This window comes from Carex rostrata, chromosome 1, assembly GCF_964058835.1.
Source record: "Carex rostrata chromosome 1, lpCarRost1.2, whole genome shotgun sequence".
Lineage (NCBI taxonomy): Eukaryota > Viridiplantae > Streptophyta > Magnoliopsida > Poales > Cyperaceae > Carex > Carex rostrata.
The window spans coordinates 282,157-306,439 of NC_135918.1; the positions used below are offsets into that span (position 1 = coordinate 282,157).

The 24,283-nt window shown below is 35.5% G+C and overlaps 2 long non-coding RNA genes across 2 annotated transcripts; one reads left to right on the plus strand and one right to left on the minus strand.

The window, feature by feature from the left end:
* Nucleotides 1-2,008: 2,008 nt before the first annotated feature.
* LOC144564748 (uncharacterized) lies at nucleotides 2,009-3,757 on the minus strand. The gene is made up of 3 exons (XR_013514733.1): nucleotides 3,404-3,757; nucleotides 2,876-2,958; nucleotides 2,009-2,310 (listed from the first exon to the last, which is right to left on the minus strand). It is a non-coding gene; the product is annotated as an uncharacterized LOC144564748 (long non-coding RNA).
* An 11,920-nt stretch (nucleotides 3,758-15,677) lies between these two features.
* On the plus strand, nucleotides 15,678-16,175 carry LOC144554093 (uncharacterized). The gene is made up of 3 exons (XR_013511536.1): nucleotides 15,678-15,769; nucleotides 15,894-15,938; nucleotides 16,033-16,175. It is a non-coding gene; the product is annotated as an uncharacterized LOC144554093 (long non-coding RNA).
* Nucleotides 16,176-24,283: the final 8,108 nt, after the last annotated feature.

Here is a 24,283-nt window from a genome sequence, read left to right on the forward strand (position 1 = left end):
TAATTAAAATATCTCAAATAAATCTTATTAATTGAAATATATCATAAAATAGCATCTGGATCGGGTCTATACATAATAACCGATCCAGATAACTTAAATACATATAACAAATTAAAATATATCAGAAAATAGCATCTGGATCGGTTTTTAGCAATAAAACCGATCCAGATACTATCAGGAACGGTTTTATTGCTAAAAACCGTTCTTGATAATTTTTTTTTTTTTTTTTTTTTTTTTTTTTTTTTTTTTTTTTAAGGTAGCATGGTAAAACCTGGCCAGCTTTCAAGTACTTTTTTTTTTTTTTTTAAAGAGGTTTATAATTAAATTAATTTCTTTAAAGAGGTCAAATTAAAGATATTTCATTCCCTATGTACATCCTATATATGAACCGTCTGATCAAATTCGAAATAATATGGTCTTGGTCTAACCATATATATTTTGTTATCTCAGGTAATATGAATTCGTTTCCATTTGTTCATGACATCAATTAAGCAATTAATTTTATGGTATTAATTTATAAATAACAAATAAATAATTAAACAAACAATTATACAAACACAAACAAGTTGTTTATTTTTTTTTAAATAATCTCTGGTTATATATATATATCTCAGATAACTTAAATACATATAACAAATGAAATATATATCAGAAAATAGCATCTGGATCGGTTTTTAGCAATAAAACCGATCCAAATACTATCAGGAACGGTTTTATTGCTAAAAACCGTTCTTGATAATTTTTTTTTTTTTTTTTTTTTTTTTTTTTTTTTTTTTTTAAAGGTAGCATTGTAAAACCTGGTCAGCTTTCAAGTATATATATATTTTTAAAAAGAGGTTTATAATTGAATTAATTTCTTTAAAGATGTCAAATTAAAGATATTTAATTCCCTATGTACATCCTATATATGAACCGTCTGATAAAATTCGAATCAATATGGTCTTGGTCTAACCATATATATTTTGTTATCTCAGGTAATATGAATTCGTTTCCATTTGTTTTTTTTTTTTTGCAGAAATTTTTTTGAAAAAAAAAAATTTGTATCAGGATCGGTTTTTTTATAAAAACCGATCTTGATAGTACGTATCTGGATCGGTTCTTAGTCAAAAACCGATCTAGATAACAACTATTAAGATCGGTTTTGTTAAAAAACCGATCCTAATAGTTTCTATTTGGATCGGTTCTTTAAAAAATATAAAACCGATCCTGATAGTATCAGTATCGCCTTCAACAGGATCGGTTGGATTCCGATACTGATATGTGTATATAACCGATCCTGATTCCATATTTTCCACTAGTGTGTGTAGGCAACGGATTGAGTTTGGCTTGGCTATAATTAATCTGGGCTGTCAGTTTTTCATTGTACCCCTCCAATATCTGACGGGACATTCACTCCATAGAGAAGAGAGAGGAGAGGAGAAGGACAACGTCATCAAAAGTATACTTCTTCGTATTTCAATCTTTGATTACAAAATGTAAATAATATGTATATAGAGGTTATCTTCTTTATTATCATCTTTCCTTATTTTCTCTCTTCAAAATTTAGTATTTAGAAATAGTTTATTGAAGTTGTGTCGTGTCGTGTTTAGGTGTATTCGGAACACCTGTCGTGCCATTCCAACAAGTATAAATTTTGAAACGTGCAGTGTCGTGCCATGCCGCACAGTTAGGGATGGCAATGGGCCGAGCCCACGGGTATTTTGTCAAGCCCAGGCCTAGCCTGCCCGTTAAAAATCAATGGCCCGCCTGCCTGGCCCAAACTGACGGGCTTGAAAATTTAGGCCCAACCTGCCCATAGGCCTTTCCTCCAGGCCCAGGCCTGCCCGTGCCTGCCTGTCTATGCCCATGGGCTGCCTTACCCGGCCCGGCCCTGCCATGCCCAACCAAACCAACAATAATTTTTTGTATAATCAACAGTTCAACAAAGCATAAATTAATACTTAGCATATATTGAAAAAAAAAATATCCAACATTATATGACAGCACATCCCTAAGCAAAACAACACCATAAATTAATACTACGTAAAACAACACAGAAACAAAAGTTCCAACATAGCAAAACACTTTACTATCCAATACAGCACAACAAAACAACAACACAACAAAGTATAATTCAGTACAAGTATAATTTAATACTAAGTTAAAAATAAAAATTTAACAATTACACAAATATTATTTAGCACCCAAGCAACAAGCATTCCTCACCTAATACTTGATGTTACCTTCTAAAACTACAATTCTCTCCTGTTGCTTGCTTATTTGATCAATTACTATCTGCAACTCACTCACATATTTGTTTTCAGCCTATTCCTGATTAAGAAAAAAACATAGTACCTAAACATTAGCAAAACAATATTTACGAGTTACGAGCAAAAATTGGACTACAATTTTGAGAAAATCAACATGCACAGATCAACTAAGGTGGGTTTAACAATTCAAAATCATCAATTCCACAACTCAAATTTCAACGACTTCAAGCAATCAAAAGGCCTCAATATCAAATAATTCATCACAACAGATTTTAAGCATATAATTCATCACAACAGATATTAAACATATTCAAAAATCATACTGGGTTTATTTTAAAAATAACTATACCAGAGGCCACTTCCACATTTTATTAGTGCATTCATTCAAATCACAGAACCAACAACAATATGGATATATAGACATATGGATAGAAAGCTAATTTAAGAAAAAGATGCAAAATGAAAAATATCATGGCTATATGGATAGACATATAGGAAAATACATTTGCTGGTTATATGGATGAAATAAACTGAAATTCACAACACAGCTTTGTTATGCCTCCCATATGTAAACCTAGGCTTCCACAATTCAGCACTTAAGCACTAAAAAAATTTTTGAAATTTACCAATTTCCAGCAAAGTCGAAGCGAAAGATACTAATTCCTTTCTTAGTAATTGTTGCTGCAAGGTTGAGCATTATAACGTCATCCTAAAATTAGCAAAAAAATTATACAAAAAAAATAAGAGAGAGAGAGGTACAGCATTTCTAAGAATAGAAGAGCCATAAATGCAAATGTAGTCCCTGCAACTAGAAGTACTATTTGAGATTTATATTTGAAAAATGCAGTCCCTGCAACTAGTCTTAAAACTTGTGGCATTAAAACCCTCCTCAGTGAACAATTCAAAAATAGTTATTTGAGATTTAATTTTATTAGCACTGATTTGGCGCCATGACCATGGGCAATGGATACCTCCTCATGGTCTACAAGCAAATGCAATATTTTCCATATTTATTAGTGGGGTAAATGGGAAATTTTGTTCCTCAAGACTGAGTGTTATAACAACTAACAAGCACTATAATGACAATGCCACGAAAACAGAATATCAACCCAAAAATTTTAACTCTAGTTTAAGCAAATTCTATTAGTCAGTACCTTACTAGACCTGAAACCATGAGAAAGGATCACAAGTTCACAACCCCCTTAGAACCAGTGTTGTGCAACACGCCAACAAGCTTCTCTCCATGTTTGTTAGTTATTTCAAGCCTTTCTTCTGATATGTCTGTTTTATTTCACAGGGAAGAACAAAATAAATCATTAGTATTGAGAAAGGATGCATACGTGACAATTTCAATAGCAAAATTTGTTATGATCTTCTCAGTTAAAATGCCAAATTGGTTATTACAATTTCAGTATTCCAGTTTAATTATACGAGCATGAATCAGTAGCCCTTAAGCCGAGCTAAGTTTCAGTTCAGAAAAACGAAAGCAAACGACAATCGATGGAAGAGAGAGGGAGCAAACTAACCTGATAGAAGAGCGATGCAAATCGATTTTGAGGGCGTGACTGGTGGCGTCGTGGTGGAGGACTGGCACCGTAGCCAAGGACTGGTGGCAAGAAGAGAGGGAGAAAGACAAGAGAGTCGGAGAGAGTGACAGAGAGAGAGATGTAGTGAGGGAGGTAGATCAGATCTGTGGTGGCGGAGGGTCCGCGGTGGCTATCCGGTGGCGGAGCGAGTAACAGAGAGAGCCGACAGAGAGAGGGGGCTAAGAGACAGAGAGAGAGAGAGCGAAAGAGACTCAGAGAAAGAGCGGCTGCACTGCCTCCACATAAAACCCTAAATTCATATTTGCTGTATTAACATATAAGCCCAACGGGCTGCCTGTGGTCTTCGACTTAAGCCCAGGCCTGACCTGGCCTGTCTTTAGGCCCGGCCTTACCTGGCCCATCACAGCGCCGGGCCGACCGGGTAAAGGACAGGCCGGACGGATATGACCGGGCCTCCGGGCCATCTGGGCTTTTTTGCCATCCCTACGCACAGTGCTGAAGATTAACACAACATGTTTCTCAGCACAACACAACTTGGTAAGGCCCAATTCGGTGTGCCGTGTTGATTTTTGAATTCCTTTTCGGAAATCTTGCTACAAAATAAATAAAAATTTAATCAAAAAAAGTAATAATGTAAAAAAATATGAAAAAATTGTCCAAAAAGCAGGTAATCAATTCAAGTTACTTTTTTTTTGCAAGTTTCAAAATTTTCTTTACATTGTTTTCCGGTCTCAGACCTTTTTTTAAAGTATTTTTTATGCTTTGATATACATAAAAGAACGGTTTTGGGTGTGCATAATATGAAAAAAAAATGTCCAAAAAGCAGGTAATCAATTCAAGTTACTTTTTTTTTGCAAGTTTCGAATTTTTCTTTACTTTGTTTTCCAGTACGAGACCTTTTTTTTTTAAAAAAGTATTTTTTATGCTTTGGTATACATAAAAGAACGCTTTTGGGTGTGGATTTGCTTTTTCAAACTTGATGAGATTGTATGACTTGAAACCAGAAAATAGAACTGTTAAGCCGGAGGTGATCGATAGTTGATATCTGTACCTCATAACCAGACTTATATATATTATATCTGTGAAACCAAATCTTTCTGGAAAATTCGTTGATTGATGTTGATGAGATGTGAATTGAAATCTGTTTGAATCTATTCCCGGTACATGTGCATTTATTATTACTGGTAAATGAATAAATAGATGCCCTATTGCTAGTGTATTTAGTTCTGGTGATGGATTTCGCACAAATCCAGTAGCCCTTTAAATTCCGCACTGAGAAAACGGATGACAGGTTTTCTCACCCCCTCCCCTCGGGGAATTTTTCCCTTTGAATTGATATGTGCAGGTAAACGCGAGTGAAGTGGGACTCGGGCTCGACACGTGAGTTTAGGCCGGGCTAATAGGTTATGCCAAACCCTTTTATGTCCATTTTGAATGTGTAGTTGAACCCGTAGTCGGTTATTTTGATGTATAGGTTATTATCGAACCGTATTATGTTATAAAACCCTAACGGTATGTTTTAAATAGTTGTTATGATTTAAATGTTGAAATTGCATTTTTAATGTCATTAAAAGGTCCAGTGAATGGGGAGTAATTGTTTAAGTATACGGGGATTTGATCGGGTTTGAAAACGGGGTGAAATTCCACGAAAATGGGCAAAGGAATGAAAAACAGTACTCTTATTGCGGGCCGCAATAACCCTATTGCGGGCCGCAATGAGAGCAGACAGAGGGAAGTTCGCAGGCTGACTTCCAACCAGGTCATTGCGGGCCGCAATGAATGGAGGCAGAGGCTCCCTTCAGAGGCTGGGAAATTTGGAAATTGTTGCGGGCCGCAATAAATTCATTGCGGGCCGCAATGAATGGAGACAGAGGCAAATTTCAAAGGCTGGAAATTTTGGGAAGTGTTGCGGGCCGCAACAGCCCTATTGCGGGCCGCAATGGGTTCTGAAAAATGCTGTTTTAGGGTATAACTTAGTCAAATTAAATCAGTTTTGAACCAAACTTGTTTTAAATCAAATCATATGATAATTTGACTAATCTGGACCGTCGGTTAAAGGATTTTCATGCAATTTGACTTCTCCAAAATAAAATTTTTCGTAACCTCAGACAACGCTCGCAGGGGGCTGCCGCCCCCCTGCCACCCCCCGCATACTAATAGAATCAGGCCCACCCACATAAAAATATATTAATATAAATATAAATATAAATCCGCATGCATGAACAAAACCGCATTTTAAAACAAAACTGCGCGACCCCCTGTTCCGGGGTGTGACAGTACCATACCAGAGGTCATTCTAGGGTGCTTGTGCATGGACAGAGGTCTGAAAACGTTATAGCGCCGCTACTACACCGATATAGCACTGCTATAGCCCGCTACTGCGCCGCTACTGAGTGTGGAATTCAGATCCTAGATACCTGAGGTTCAATTATAAAATCTAAACCGTTTTTTTAACTTGGCACACATCTTGAAACAGACTCTTATATTTTTTTAAGACATTGGATTTATTTCGACATAGAATTAATCTAGATCGTCTATATAAATTGCACCTCAGGTCCCATAAGATACGGATTCTTTGAGTGTGGTGTTCCGGTTTGCTCTTTTATTTTTTTGAGTGGTGATTTGACGAAAGTAAAACGTTGATTTGACAAAAGTTAAAACAATGTATGTGAGCTGCATATTTGATTCCCATGCACGTATCATGTATAAATCGTAGTAAAGAGTTACGACATAACTTCATAAATATATCAAATGTCTTATTTTTTGGCGTACACTCTAAACAAGAAAACTTTTTCTTCTCAAAATTATTTAAATCAAAATATTAATATCTCTAAATAAAAAAATAGAGAACTGCCCCATGTAGGGGCGGTCCGCTAGTGGACTGGCCCGTCTCTGCATGGGGCGGTCTGATGGATTTATTGGGCCACCTGTGGGCCTAGCGGTTGGGGCAGTTTTGAAAAAAAAAATAGATAGCAGGGGTATTTTTAAAATTTTCTTTTTTTTGAGGGGTATTAATAAAAATGGCCGCTAATTTAGAGTGCTAGACATCATTTATTTAACTATATATCCGTGACACTTTATACAAACAGTACATTTAGACTTCCTGATCTTTTACAATAGCTACAAACAGTACATTTAATGCTCCATCATAGTCTTAGGGGCTGGGGAGACATACATGAGCATTGTTAGCATCCCTTGTACAGACTGAGTACAGTACATAGATTTATCAGTATTGTTCAACTTGATAACCCTCTACAATTTACATATGTTCTAACAAGCAGATTACATAGTTCAACGTAAAATCCTGCAGAAGATTTAGTTGAAGATTGGTTTACCTTCAATTTAATTTTTAGGCAATCCTAAATTTAGGAAACAATGAGGTAAAGGAAATATGTTATTCAGGCAATATGTATCTGTTTGGAAATATGTTTTTTAAGGCAGGATAATATGTTATTCAATTGACCAATGACCTATCACAGTTGACGAGGAAATTGAAAGGTCTTCAGGTGTGATAATAAACCGCAGGAGCATCATAAAAAAATATATCCCTCGATAATATCTCTTCCTGGATGATGTCATACCCTTATTTAAATCATGTAATAATTTTTTTAATTTAATTACTAGTCCTTCAAAGAATATCATTTGGGACTTTAGGTTTCAGATAATTTTTCAATTGACAATTATGATATAAAATTTACTTAAGATATCAATTATTCATGTATGATTCATGTATATGTAAAATTTTAGTTTATACATGATTGTATAAGGGTTCATCCTTAATGAGCATAAATTATGCACAAATTATTCGTACTATAAGCCTGTTTTGGTTATCACGGAATTGTGTGGAATGAGATTTTACGGGAACTCATGTGACATGAGTCATGTCCATGAGTATGCAAATTAATGATCACATAAATTTGCTGAAATAAATGTTCAGTTGTAATATGAAAATGGTTATGAGAAATCCTCTTGTGTTCTCAAAATATGTATATCAACGTGACTAATGAACAAAAAACAAGTTTAATTATAAAATTAAAGACGCATATTAGACTATTGACCATATAGTGAATTTATCCAGCTTATATGGAAGAAATTATATTTAATTTTTATACAGAAGATGAAATTAAAAAAAAAAAAATATCCATCTTATATGGAATAAACTATACCTAATTTCCCCTTAGAAGCGTCTTTGGATTAAGACAAGATAGGTGTCGTTTGGAATTTCCATGAATTGGAGCATCTCAATTAAGTTCAATTCACTCACATTCATTCACTGCGTTTGACAAGTCTTACTGCCATCCTGCCTTCCCTTCCACCTGATTTTGAGGATTTTAAACTGTATGTTTTGTATCATTCACTTGTTATCAATTTGCTGATTTCAATAATTAATTTCTATTATTAGTAATAGAGCATTATACTAAAATTGAGTTGAGTGCTGGAATTACTTTTAGTTTACTACAAGTAAATGTTATGACTATACCTGTATTTATTATATTAAGATTATTGACCAATGACCTATCACAGTTGACGAGGGAGTCGAAAGGTCGTGATCAAGTGTGATAATGAACCGCAGGAGCTAGTATCACACAAAAAATGGATCCCCCTAATCATATCCGTATTAATTTATAGCATGTAATAAATAATTGGTTTAATTTTCTAATCCTTTAAAGAAAATTATTTGGGTTTCAGATAATATTTCAACTGATCGTTCCTGTATGATATACGCTTTTGTAAAATTTAAATTTATACATGATTAATTGTACAGGGTTCATCCTTAATGAGCATTAATCCTGCACAAAATATTCGTACTATAAATTAGTAGTATGAATGAAGGAAAACCATGTATCAATTATACTAATTTCCAACTTATGTTGCTGGTTGAAAATAAAAAAAAAGATACGATACACTTTATTAAATGTTGATGAACAATATTTTAAAACAGAAGGAGAGTGATCCAGTATCCAAATATGAATAAGATAGTTTGTATGATAGTACCTGCTAACATACATACTTCCCCAAAAACCCTGCGAAAAGTATGTGTATATATCAATTATTTCTGATACGCAATTAGAACCACTATCCAGCTAGAAAGGTTAATTGTGACATCAACTCAATTTAATTTTAATTTATGAGAAACAAATATGGGGTTGGTATATTGCATATATTGTTCCCCGCGTATAGTTGCTGATGTTCAAACTTCAAAGTGAGATCAGGATCTAACCTTGCAGCTGCATTGAACCCAACTGAGATCAAAGCAATGCATGTAAAATTTAAATGATCATGATAAGCCCATGCTAAAAACATATTAGTTAACTGAATTTAATATTTGAATTGTTACCTAATTAATTACATAAATTCAATGGAATGTAATGATTGGTTATAAAAATATCAAATGCATCACTGACACAGGGAGGAGCTGTTGCCTCTTTCATTAAATGTGGACCCACGTGTCAAATATCAGTTACAAAAAGCTTCTTAATTTGCTTCAGATCAGAGATCCCTATAATAATAAATAATTGAGCCCTACCCTGCTCCCAAGTCCCAACTGACTCTTCTTAAATTTACCTACGGGTTTTTCCTCAGAAAAAAAAAAAGACTCTTCTTAATTTTCGGTCTGTATGTATACACTATAAGATGTAACCAATGGCACTGGGCGAGCCTGGGCCTGGTTCTCCCTCGGCCCAGAAAAATACACAGATGACACTCTGGCGACTGGACTCCGCAATGGTACTCTGCCCCTCCCCGATGGCACTCTGGCGACTGGACTCCTAGCCCTCCGATGGGTTCCGCCGGTTAAACCATGTATATGTGTCTGTATGCATGCACTATATAAGATGTTTTTTCTAGACACTAAGTTAATTTTTGGTTATGATATAAATTACTTCAAATTTCAAAAAATTATGTATTCCTGATTAACCGAGTAAAATAAATATTTTATAGACAAAAAAAAAAAATCATGCGAACAAACCAAGCTATATAATTCATTATTTGTTATATTCTTCAGGAGGAGCATTAAATAAATCATATATTTTTTTTAAAAAACAGATATCAACAGGTTGATGGTGTTTATTCAAATAAAAGTGTTTAAATATCAAATTAAATGTTAATTTGAGTGGAGTAAAAATAAAAATTGTTATCTGCAATAATTTTAAAATATTCAGGGATATCATTCCCAAATAATTTTTCATCAAAAAAAAATTTAGTAATTTTTTATTTCTCATATTTATATTTATTTTAGATACCGGTTAACTTTTTAACTTAATTGTATGAAAAATCAAACTATGTTTTAAAAATATTCTGAATTCAATTAAGAAAATAAAGAATATATGGATATGCTCAATGACCAGTGGTACATAATTTCTTTTGATTAAAATATTTTTTATTAATTAAATGAAACTTGTTTGGAAGTAGAAATTGAGTTCGAGAATTATATTTTTAAATATTGGTATAAATTTTGTATACTCTGCACTTTGCTTTTCTAATTTGTTCGTCGAAGTTTTTTTTGTAGATTCACGACAAATTTGAAAAAAAAAATCCAAATTTTTTCAAAAATAAAAACCTCAACAGAACTAAATAAATCTGAATTTTTTTACCAACTTTTGTTCATTTTAATAACATTTTCTAAAGACCTTGAGACCGATTTTTTTCATTTTTTTTATAATTAATTACTAAAAAAATCCGAGTCATATGAACATGGGCAAGTCAGAACAAAAAAAAAACAAAGGTGAAACACCATCTGAAAAATCGACTAACCCTATGGTGCCGGAAACAAAAGTAGATAGAAGAAAAGAACCGACATTTTTAAAAATACCCAAAAAAAAAAACAAATTATTAAATATAATCAGGGTCTGCCCAAATTTCTAAAAATGCCCAAACTGCCTATTTTATCGGCGGTTCGAGATTTTTTTTTTTTTTTGCAAATCAAATTTACACATTTGGTTAACATAACAAAACACCTTCAAAAATTATAAAAATTGACCGACATATATTCTTGACATCGTAGAACAGGACTGTGAAGTTTCATACAAAATCTTTGAACAAGTCGTGAGATATCAGCTCTCAAAAATTGCCCGAACTGCTGGATATTTCATTCTGAGCCCAACTTTACACATTTGGTTAACATAGCAAACCACCTTCAAAAATCATGAAAATTGACCGACATAAATTCTTGATATCGTAGAATAGGACTGTGAAGTTTCATGCCAAAACATCGAACAGATCGTGAGATATCCGCGCTAAAAAATAGTCCGAACAGATCGTGAGATATCCGCGCTCAAAAATAGCCCGTGCTGATCGTGTTTTTTTGTTTAGTGTTCTTTTGTTGTTATTTTTTTAGTTTTTTTGTTTAGTGTTTCTTTTAGTGTTTTTTTGTTCTTAATTATTTAGTGTTTTTCTGTTGTATAAATACTACCAAAAAAACTCAGCTCAACCCAAAACTAAATCTAAAACATAATAAAACATAAATCATAATAAGCTAACTAGCGTACATACAACATAATAAAACATAAAACACTATAAAAATATAAAAATATAAAACTATAAAAAAAAACTCTCTATCAATGATACTGCGAATCAGAATATCGGTCAGCTGGTCTACCTCTATTCTCTCTGCTGAAAACCCGATGCCAGTTATTCCACTGTACTTCTCCTTCCTACGCCACGCGAGCTGGTGTGATCTCCACATTTGGCTCAGCCTCTCTGCTCATTGTGAGTGCTGTACCCCATGGATCCTCGGCGGCGTGGGTAGCTGGTGGGGGGGGGGGGGGGGGTATATGAAACAAGGATAAGTCAGGCTGAGTCCCGCTACCAGAGGCCTCCCAATCGTGAGCCCTCTCTAGATACGGCTGACGCGGTGGCGGAGAGGCGGTTGTATCCCACTGATCCCCGCCAACTAGATCTATAAGGCTAAAAGACAAGCTCTCATCATGCATAGGGTGGATCTCTGGAGATCCAACCTGATGCTTAGGCGGTGTCGGCATACAGGCAGGACCCTGTAAAGATACCAATAATTCAATAAATTTTAACTAACTTACTTTATCCAAGGAGGAAATTTTAACTAACTTGACATAAAATAAAGAATGCCATACCTGGGGAAGACACGGACGTCCATACTGGTCAAAATAGGCATGCCAACTGGACATGCCCAGAACCTAACGATGGTAGTCTCACTCTGGCTAGTCTGCGGGCTCTGGTGGCATCTCAGTAGCCATATCAGGTGGCGCGCCGGGTTCTAAGCATCGTGATTAGCTTGGCCTCATGGCTGTGGCCCTCAATGCAAGGCGCAAAGTAGTTCAACATTGTGTGTCCAAAAGCCCTAAAGCCACGCTTTCCAAGACAAACGATTGAATGTGCTCCACCTTTAACCGCTAGTAGCAGCTACAAAAAAAAAACCAATGTTAGACAACAAAAAAAAAACATTAGGGAAAAAGGTTAAAAAGGTGGCCAAAATGAGTTGTTTTAGGTGCATTACTTATATCGCGAGCAGCTTTTCTGCCAGTGGGAGTATAACCATCATCTTCGAAGATCTTCGCGCGAAGATAATTGCCGTAATCTCCCTCAAGATACATGAATGCCATGTTGACCCGCAGGTACCAAGCCTGATATCGCAGTAGAGGAGGCCCCTACAACAGCATCTTATCAACCCCTGACATCTGCCATTGGATCTTGAGGGATATGTTTAATTATCGCAGTAGAGGAGACCCGCAGGTACCAAGCCTGAGACTTGGATATGTTTAATTATTATTTAGAATTGTAGAGAATAGAATTTGGGTTCATTTGGAACTGATTTGAGTTAAATTGGACTTAGTATGAGAAAGTTATGATAAAAAATGACTTGAAATGACTTATTTGTAAAGATTTTTATATTTTAGGGACTTGTTTGTGATTTTCCAGGGACCTGAGGCTATGATTTGGGCTTTTGACAGGTTTTGGAGTGTAAATTGGGCCTTTAAGGGCTTGTTTGAAAATGTTTTATGCTGATAGTGGCCTTTTTGTAAATTTACAGGATCTTTTTTGCATATTTTAAATAAACAGAGGGGTTATATGAAAAAGGGCTTCTTCTAGTCACATGTGGACTTTAAGATTTGTGCTGTGGTATCAAGATTTGGGCTTTGGGCCTTTGAGATGTGTACAAGCCATTGGATTGATATCATTGGGCTTTGAGATTTGTGTAAACATGATTTAATTTACAGAGCTTTGAGATTGGAATTTTGGGCCTTTGAGAAGTGCACTGGATCGTCACTTGTTGTGCAGAGCTTGAATATCCTCCACTTGGTGTAAGGAGGTTTATTTGAATTGACAGATGGGCCCCACTATGTCAGAGAACCGTTGGATTTGTTTTGAATTTGGTTCACTGGATTAAACATGTGGCTTTGAGATCCGTGTTCTATGCTTTGAGAATCGTGCCAATAGTTATCAGGCTAGGTTCATCTCTAACAAAGTGGGTTCCGGTCATCTCCAGTTACGGCGGTGCCGATCAAAGGCATGGTTGAGATCGCCAAGACGTTAGGAAGTCATTGGTGGTATTATCGGCCGTCGGTGATCATCGTGGCAGCGGTGCTCGGCAGAGATCAGGTTCATCGGTACCCGCATAACCGTAGATTGACTTTCATCAAATTTCTCATGATTTTCTCCGCTTACTTGGTTATTTAGCATCGTATTGGACGCTTACTTGGTTATTTAGCATCGTATTGGATGTTAGATGCCATTAGAAACATTGATTTGTATAACATGTTGTATACTTCAATTCGGGGCGCCATCGCTCTACTAGTCCCTGGATGAGGGATGCATTAGTGACCTTGCTCTCCGTCTCCAAAATATCGACCAATCCGTGAGGATACAAATGAGGTGGTTTAAATAGGCCACAGAAAATCATTCTCAATGACTCCCTGTGGTGTGGGCCTCTCTGCCTTAAAAGACAAACCAGCCCAAACACTACTACAGCTTTCACTAATTTCTCTCCAGCTCTCTCGCGCACTGTCTCACATATGCTGCTCTCTCTCTCTAACTCTCTGTTCCTCTGTTGATACAAGTTCACCAGTGGAAAAACTAGAATCAAGATCGGCCTATCTGGATCGGCTATATGAAACAACTGATCCTAATAACTATTTAGATCAGTTTTCTTAAAAAAACCGATCCTAAAAACTATTCAGATTGGTTTTTATAAACAACCGATCCTAATAAATGAACTATTAGGATCGGTTGTTTGTTAGAACCGATCCAGATACTATCAGGATCAGTTTTTATAAACAACCGATCCTAATAATTCATTAATTAAGATCGGTTGTTTTTAAAAACCGATCCTAATACTATCAGGATCGGTTGTCAAACAATTGAATCGGTTGTTTCAAAATAACTGATCCTGATACTATCAGGATCAAACAACCGATCTTGATAATTACTATCAGGATCAGATGTTTGAAACAACTGATCCTGATGTTATATTGGATCTAAATTTTTTTTTTATTTGGCCAGCTTCCATATATATATTTGTTGGCCAGCATAAAATATTTTTTTATTTACCATTGATTTATTGAAGCTACAATATAAAAGATTATCCTAACTACATATTCGCCGATTGTGCTGAAGGTGCTCGCAAAAATCACATTATAAGCTTGAGAATCATCTCTTAATTATTTTCCATTGTGTTCCCCCTCTAATGTAATTTGGATTTTTTATTGGGAACATTTTCTTTTGGAAACTGGAAAACTACATTTAGGAATTCGATAATGTTATAAATATAGAGAGTTCATGTAAAAATGGAAAGGTCTTTCTTTGACAGTTTTTCAATTTTACAATTGAGTATGATTTTCAAGGTACTTGCTAAATTTTCAACTGTCCAAAAATATAATATTTCGTATTTGAAGGTTTCAAGTCGGCATCCTTCATATACCTAATTTAGGTGGATAATGTCCAGACGGTATAGATATATACAAAATTAGAGTAAAGCTAAGGTGTGACATGCTCACTAAGAAAGTTTGGTGAGCATAACTCTAAAAATATATCGGATCGACGTCAAATGCCGAATCCAAACCGTTGAAATCCATGTACTTCATGAGTGATGCATATACATACAAAATTTTGAAAGTTTCGAGTTTATTTGCTACACGGTCAAGTGGTCAAAGAAACGAACATTTTATTATAAATTATTTTATATATTCAATTTTTATTATTTCTTTGACCACTTGACCGTGTAGTAAATAAACTCGAAACTTTCAAAATTTTGCATGTATATGCATCACTCATGAAGTACATGGATTTCAACGGTTTGGATTCGGCATTTGACGTCGATCCGATCTACTTTTGGAGTTATGCTCACCAAACTTTCTTGGTGAGCATGTCACACCCTAGCTTTACTCACAAAATTATATATAGTACTAAATTTTATATTTGTACATACAGTTATATAATATTTAATATTATGATGATATTTATTTATACAATATTCTATAAAAAAATATTAATTTGTGACAAGATTGATTTATACCACATATTATATAATTTTATGAAATTAGCAAAACAAAAAATTAAATTGATCCTGATAGTATAACTATCGATCGGTTGTATACTATCAGGATTAGTTGTTTGAAACAATCAATCCTGATAACTCCCTAGGATTCTTATTTTCATTCCGCGCCTATCATTTTCAACTTAAAGAAAATCAAACCCGCATCTCAACTCCTCTGTCTCACTGTCTGTCTCAGTCTCTCCCTCTTTTAGGATTCTTATTTTCATTTCGCGCCTCTCATTTTCAACTTAGCAAAAATCAAACCCGCCTCTCAACTCGTCCATCTCTCTGTCTCTGTCTCCGGCGCCTCTCAACTTAGCGATCTCTGTCTCTCTCTCTGTCTCGATCATGTCAAAAAAAAGGTGAAGAAGGCGAAAACTGACAAGGATGTGCCATCCATCTCTTCCAAGTTCATGGAATGAGATGAAGAATGATGCCCCGGCTTATGCCCTTAAATTATACTTAAGGTACATAATGTTTATTTCCTCAAATCTCTTATGTACATTTGAGCATCTTTTGTATTTTTAATTTACACTAAATTGCAGTATTACAGTTCATGCTTTCAATTTTTTTTTTTTTCATTTGAGCAAGGCTTTTTGAGAATATTCCATCGGCGGTGAAGAGGTACACTTTGAGGTAAGCTAGCTAGGTTTTCCTTGTCTTTCAATTTAAATAATACATGTATCGAAGATGCACAAGCAATCAATTAATGATATAAATATTTGTTCAGATTTTGAAGTTTGCACTGGTGGAGACGATAAAAGAGGGAGTGCCATACATGTGGCTGAATTTTATTTTACTATTGCATCAAATTTCTTCAACTATTGTACTTCTTTTTGTGTTTCATGAATTTTATTTTGTGTTCTTAATTGGTTTTGAGCTCCAATAAATCAATGATAAATAAAAAAAAAAATTTATGCTGGCTAGCAAATATATATGGAAGCTGGCCAAATAAAAAAAAATTTAGATCCAGTATAACATCAGGATCGGTTGTTTCAAACAACCGATCCTGATAGTATAAGATTAGGATCGGTTATTTAACCGATCCAAATTAGTGTAGTATCAGTATCACCTTCATCAGGATCGGTTGTATTCCGATACTGATATGCGTATATAACTGTTGTACCCTAGAAAGTTGCCAATTTAAATAAATGGAAATTGGCACCAATTAAAATGCTTGAACAATGCTAAATGTGCATAAAATCTTCCCAAAATGAAGGGAAATGGAATATTGGATTTTATGGTAATATTCTACATATAAAACCATGAATTTTGATATTTTATACAGATTCTAACTCCAAATGGTTAAGGAGTTATGAATTTTCAAAGAATATGCTGACTTGGCCGCTTCTGAATGGTGCCACATAGCTCTGGGTACCCCTAGCAATAATCTGGGCTTCCCTGGGTGCAAATTGGGAGTTCCTAAGCTAAACCTGATCCCTGGGACCCATTGTCAGCCTCTCAGGTTAAAATTTCGCTGAATACTGGATATAGATGAGCTCAGTGCATGAGAAACAGACTCTGTACACCGAGTGGCAGTGCAATGGTGCATGATACACCCTGACCAGCCAGATCAAACAAGGAAAGCGCTAAGTTTAAACTCAGCGCCTTTGATCCCTTCGATTTGCACACACCTGGAGCACCGTGCACCATGCCACTGCCCTCTTGCACGGCCTATGATGCGCCAAGCTCACCCGTGATCAAACAAAGGAAAACATTGGGATTGAGCCGCTGACAGGCGGGCCCCTAAACCCTAACACCTTCTTCTCCCTTCAGCCGTCGACCAAGCTCAATTTTGAGCTCTGAATTCGCTGAAATTAGAAAGTAATTGAAAGAAAGTTCATGAGGAATCGAAAGAACTACCTTCCCTCTTCTCTCTGCTTAAACCTCAACAATTATTTCCTTCTCACAAGCTTTAATTTGAGCCGAGAAGAGGAGAAGAGCAAATTTGTGAACTCGGGCTAGAGATGCAATCAAGCTTTGAGACTCGACAGGGATGCTTAATACACTTAGGCGATGCCATTTATGCTCTCAATTTGAGGTTTAATGGATTAAATAAGATGAATTGAGCGAAGAGCTTTAGCTCAGTTCTGGCCATGGCTGAGAGCATCAAATTGGTTATGCAAGTGATAAATTAGCCTTCAGAACATCATAAGGAGGTTAAAACGATGCTCTCTGTCATCCTTGCATGCTATGAAGCTCAATAATCGAGAAGGGCCCATGTTAAGCTATGAAATGGCTCGGGTCCAACACAACATAGCCTATTAGCTGCTCACAGCTCATTCTGGTCCCCTGGACACATGTCAAATAGACCTGAGGTCATGCCAAAATAGGAGAATATGCTCCTGGAGGCTGAGAACATGCATTCCCTCATACCTCATCTACATGGCAGTAAATCAAGGGCTATTATGCCATGCAATGCCCTACAGATTGATCCAAGGGCTCAAATGTTAGTTTGTAATAATCTAGAAGTTAATAATACGATAATTTATCATAAAACTTTGTTCATGAATTGAATGTTTATTTATATATCATTTTGTTGCCTTGAGTATTATTGAATTTATGGATCATTTCGAGTTCATGACTGAAATTGTGAAACTCCATAATATAGATGATATATACTCTTAAAAAGTCACTGACCAAGGTAATTAGCAGGAACACTAATTACCACGATAAGGTTAGTATGTGGATTAAAAGATGGTTAAGTTTTACAAACCACCTGACACGAGATGTCATTTTAATCACATAGATACATGTTCTAGGAACATGGTATTTGACAGACCCCGAATGAAACATTAAATAGAATTGTGTTCGTGTCATTTATGTTTTCATTCAGTGTCACGTTCTATAGTATGAGGTATTTATCGTTCCCACTGAGAAATATGTATGTGTGATTGTTATCTACCGCTGTCCGTAAAAAGCAGTCATAACGGTAGCATTCCCATATGTGTATCTTAGCTGAGGAAGTGATAGTTTACCAAAAGTACTATTGTCCCTCGTATCTCTATATGAGCTATAGCATCACTGGGCCCCTTGATAGAGTAAGATTATCTGCTAGCGGTATAATTACAAGAGTAATTATATTTGATAATCTGCTCAAGATCAAGAAAAGATTCAGTTAGCAAGGATGACACACATCTACCTTGAAACTAATCTGATAGTTATGAGACAAAAGAACTGACACAAGTAAATAGTTTACTGGATCGTGATATTGTACAGTACAACATCATCTGTGCAATTGGATGGTCATGATGTGTTGCCAGATACCACTCATGATTATAGAAGTTAAAATAGTTTTAACTCTGTTTACCAACATAACACAGATCCTATTGGGTCACACCATATAGGAGCTACTCGGAGAATCTTACTGATTAATTATAAATTGATTATAATTAATATTAAGATGGTTATAATTAATTATACGTGATATAATTAAATTATAAATGTCATTTAGAATGACAAGCAGAAACAACGGTTAATTTATAAACGTACACGTTACGTTGTATAAAAGTTACCGAACAACAACCGAAAAGAAATATAATTGTATATGACAATTATATATATTTGATTTGGATTTTAATTTGTTAATTATGGATTTGAATTATGGGTTTAAAAGCCCAAAATAATCAAAGCCTTAATTAAAATTAAAAGCCCAAGTCAAAGCCCAAAATCAAAGCCTTTTACTATTCATGCCTTAATGGGCCAAGGGAAAAATGGTCATTTCACACCTATGCCACCTTGCATGACACCTTAGGGTGTAGAAGCATGGAGAAGAGTGTGGAAGGGTGTGGAAGGGGTATTTTGGTCTTTTCACATATTAAAGGATGAGGTGTCAAGGGTTTCTGGTAAATAGATTTGTTTTGAGGGGTATTTCGGTCTTTTGCGAACCTCCTCAAAACACTATAAATAGAGGGGTGAGGGTAGAGAGAAAACTTACTAATTCACATGTTAATCTGATTACTTCGTTAATCGGAATTTCTCTCTTCCCCCGTTTCGGTTATTACGAGATTCGGAAAAATATATTTTTGCAAACTCTGCGGTATTTCTTGTTTTGCTTTTAAGTGAAACGGAATAACTTGGAGTCTTAAATATATTTAATCTGTCCCTATTTCGGTGAATAGTGTTTCTGGAAAATTCCGCGGTTTATAGTATTTCTGGCAGAAGAAATAAACCGCTCTCCGGTTAGTCCTGGTGGATAACTAATAGAGGTATCACACGTGTGATACTTCGAGTCGATTCCTTCCCTAGTGAGGCTCTACTCGCTCGGTCTGCATTCCAACTGTGATTTGGAAACAAGGTATAAATATGTTATATTAATCTATTTAATTGGTAAGTAGATTAAAGTTTTAGAAATCAATCATGGAGTAGATCTGTAAAAGGATTAAATTGGGTTTTGATGCCAAAGGAATACTGAAGGTGGACCGCCTTGGAAAGTTTCCTGACATACCCCGTTTAATCCTGAGCTTAAGTTGGCCGTAGAAATTTTTGTTCTACGGTCATTCCGCAGCTTAAGCCTAAACGGGTTTTGGTTAGCACTGTGAAACCCCAACATCAAATGCATCCAACACATTCAAATGACATGTCAAAGCATAATTGGGTGATCCCCTGCCTTGATGGCATTCAAATAAACATAAATCAAGCAGAGGCATTTGATCAAGTACCTCTGGCCAAGATGAGACCACCTCAGCTGGAGCAGTTCTAAACCCTAGCTCTTTGCCTATAAAAGGGCACCCCAAATGAAGCATAAGAAGGGAGACAGCCAGAGAGAAAAGCATACACACACACAAGTTCATACAGCTACACACATATACACACATTTACACACATACAAGTGGTGCACACACACACCATAAGCTTCATCTGTGATTACAAGTCTAATTCATAGGTAATTAGAGCTTGGATTCAATGTAAAGTCCCTAGGGACCATGTTATGTATTACTTTTATTAATAAAGTGTGTTATTCTTGCCATTTGATCTTCTTTTCTTATAACTTTTGATTCTTTTCTGTTCTGATGCAATAAACTTCCTTAAAAACACCTAAATAATGTATATAAACATTAAAAACATAAAATGTGCTATTTTGATACAAACTTTTCATAAAAAAGTTATATTTTTGTACATTTTTTCTCTATTTTCTTTCATTTTCTTCTTCTCTGCCTCCCTTGATTATTTTTTGTAAATTAATTAGAGGTAAAGATGAGTGTAGTGAGCCACAGGCATCCTTGCTCATCTGACCCTTTGATTTCTTTACAAAAATAATCAAAATAAGGGAATAAAGTGACTTTAATTAAAAGATAAATACACAAGGGTTGTTTAAAGTGAGCCACAGGCATCCTTTGCAACTCTCAACCTAATGATCACTTGAGAAGGCCTAATTGCAAATAAAACTAGAGAAATAGTGAAGCTATGCTACCAAAATGGCTAATTTCACTATTCTAAAGGGTTTATTTGCAAATAGTGAGAAACTGAGGTCCAAGGTGTAAAAAAGACAACAATCATGTTGCTATATGTCATTTATATCCTTGAATCCATGAAGTTTTGATGATAATGCCTTCAAATTAAGTGTAAAGGTGCCAAAACATGATTTTCAAATATTCAGGGGCCTCCCTGCATAATCTAAAAGTCCTGACATGTTTTAAACATTCTAAAGTGATGATTTGATGAACTTTTGAGCTTTGATCTTCTTTCTATTTGATACTGGTACCAAAACAGTGGCTTGATAGCCCTTGAAATATGTTGTAAAGACAAACCAGACTCCAAAGTGACTTGTAGCAGTCCCTGGTACCATATTAAGCATGCCTTCAGTACTCAATTGATTTGGAAGACCACTGGTAGAAAGGAATGCACTGAAATAGGCCTTTTTGACCTCTGCTGACAAATCTGATGATTCAGACAAACATAAGGACTAAAGTGAAAAATGGACTTCACAGTCAGATAGAACACATCAAAACACATGAAATTGATATAAAGTTTGCATCATTTGGACTTTCCTATACAGAGTTATGATATGTCAAAGTTCATCTTTTAAAAAATAAAAATTCTGTAAATTAAAATGGTAAAATTACCATATATGCCCTTGGCACTGATTAAGTCTTTTGACTGAGCTATGTTTCTTAGAATAAACTCAAATTTGAAACAAAGGTCATTGATATATACATCTTTGAGCATATGAAATAAAAATCATATATCTTATACAAAATTCAAAAGAAAATGACATGTAAATATTGAAAAATATAGGTTCTTTATGCTAATTTGAGTCAGAATCCAATCCAACATAAACCAAAGCTTCTAAACTCTTCCAAATCATTCCAGATAGCATAAGTGACTCCTTTGGATACTCAATTAGACTTAAAATCCCTTGTACCAACCATTGGTACCAAATCGGTACTGGAACCGAGACCCTATAACCAAAATTGTGTTCAAAGCTTCATCCAAGGCCAAATTGATGCCTCCAATGTCCTCTGTGACTCCACACGACTTCAAACAACCAATTGATTGAAAGAAATCACAAAGAAATTGATAGAAATCGATCTGAGAATCAATCGGTACCGATTGGTACTGTAGATGCTTGTTCCGCCGCCTCCGATGATCGCCGACGACCGACAATACCACCAATCGACTCCTGACAACCCCACGATCCTAGCCATGTCCTTGACCGGCGCCGCCGTGGCCTAGATCGACCGGACTGAGTTTGTCAGAGAAGAACCCTAAGCCGATAACCCTTTGCACGATCCTCAAAGCAAGAAACACGGATCTTAAAGCAACCTATTTAATCAGATGAACCAAATTTAAATCAAATCCAACGGATCCTGACATTTGGGCCCCACCTGTCATATGTTTAAATCCATTAAAAGGTTAACCCAAAGTTCAAATGAATGGCATCTGAAGCCCTGCACATTAATTAATGATCCGGTACATATCTCAAAGGCCCAAAAGCCAATCTCAAAGCCTTGATTAACCAAATCACTTCTGCACAAATCTTAAAGCCCAATAATCTCAATCCAATGGCTTGTGCACATCTCAAAGGTCCAAAAACCCAAACCTCAAAGCTCAACACCAATCTTAAAGTCCACATGTGACCAAAAGATGTCCTTTTGCATATAAACCCCTCTGTTTATTAAAAATATGCAGAGAAACCCCCCTACAAATTTACACAAAGGTCCCTGTCAGCATAAAACTTTCTCAAACAAGCCCTTGAAGGCCCAAATTTCATTCCAAGCCCTATTAAAAGCCCAAATTACAGTCCCAGGTCCCTGAAAATTTACAAACAAGTCCCTGGAAGTATAAGATCTTCACAAATAAGTCATTTCAAGTCCTTTTTGGCCATAACTTTTTCATACTAAATCCAAATCAACTCAAATCAGTCCCAAATGAACTCAAATTCAATTTCCTATAATTATAAATGATATTTAAACATATCCATTTTCTACAAATAATCTGAAATGACCAAAATGCCCCTCTCTCGACATATTTTTATAAATAAAAGTATAAAAATGATATTTGGATACTCCTTTCAAATTAAAAATACATAAATGGCATCCCTCATGAATGTTCTCATATTTTGAATGTGTAAATCCATATTTTCATGCATATATTATGGTAACTGACCAAAATACATCTATAAATTAAATGAGAACCAATCACATGACCCAAAATAGACCATACATGAGCCCTTTTAGCCTCTTTATTCAGTTCAATCTAAATAGGCATACATCCTGGAATGCTTGAGGTCTTCAGATAGACTCGAAAGGTCTTTCTGATATAATTAACGGCGGGGGCTTGCGCCCGTCGGAAGTAAAACGTCCTCACAATCGAAAATAATAAAACCTCCGACAACCGATCATGAACGTAAGTCGTCACAAGGGGTGAACCAGGAGAAATGCAGAAAGCAATTCCGAGTGAATGCCCTTCCCCTGAGTTCGGTGACCTGTTCACACTCAAAGAGACAGAGCACTGAACCCAGCCGGGAGCATTACCACTCACCCACACACATAAAAAACCCGCACCGTTAGCTAACCTGACGCCGTGCAATTTTCTGCGCCCTACAATAACCGATCCTGATTCCATATTTTCCACTAGTGGTTTGAAAGAACAACGCAATAGGACTTTGAAGGAATTCCAACAGACACAATATATGATGGACTTTGAAGGTTAAATGATGGACGCATTACATCATTAATACAATTAATAATTGTTTTAAAAAAGTTTTAATGATGGAAGTCACTTCAACCACGGTATATAGTGTTTGGTAAAAATCCGTGGGGGCTCAACCTGGACCAGTCCGTCTGTGCCCATGCCACGAGTATGCATGGGTACATGGGCACGGGTATTAAACGGGCCGGATCCAATTTTTTGGAAAAAACCCGTGCTTACCTGGACCCCCGTACCCGTTAACCCTTACCCATGAGTCCATGCCCATGAACCCGTGCGTCCATGCCCGTGAACTCGTGACAGATTTTTTTTTTTTTTTTACTTTTGGTTTAAAATTCAAATTTTAAACCAAAATTTCCTCCATTTCCCCCTATCCCCTACCTGGACCCCTACCCTTTTTTTCAGTTTTTTTTTTAAAAAAAATTCAAATTTCAATCCCTCCAAATAAAATGCTATAAATATATACCCATTCCTTACAAATTTTCACATCTCTCTCAATATTTTCATCTCTCATTCTCTCAATCTCAATCTCAATATTTTTATTATTCTCCAATTTTAATTTTATTGTTAAAAAAAATATAGTTGTTAATTTAACAAATACGCAAACGAAAAAGGAATTACGAAGGTATTCTCGAAGATTTTCCCGCGAGATTAAAAAGGTAACATTTATTTCATGTTATATTAAATTTTGTTAGATTAAATTTTGGTAGATTATATTTTGTTAGAATAAATTTTGCTAGATTAAATTTGGTTAGATTGAAATATTGAATGTTAGATTTATTTCTATAGAGTAATTTAAAAATTAAATTGGTGTTAGATTTATTTTTGTA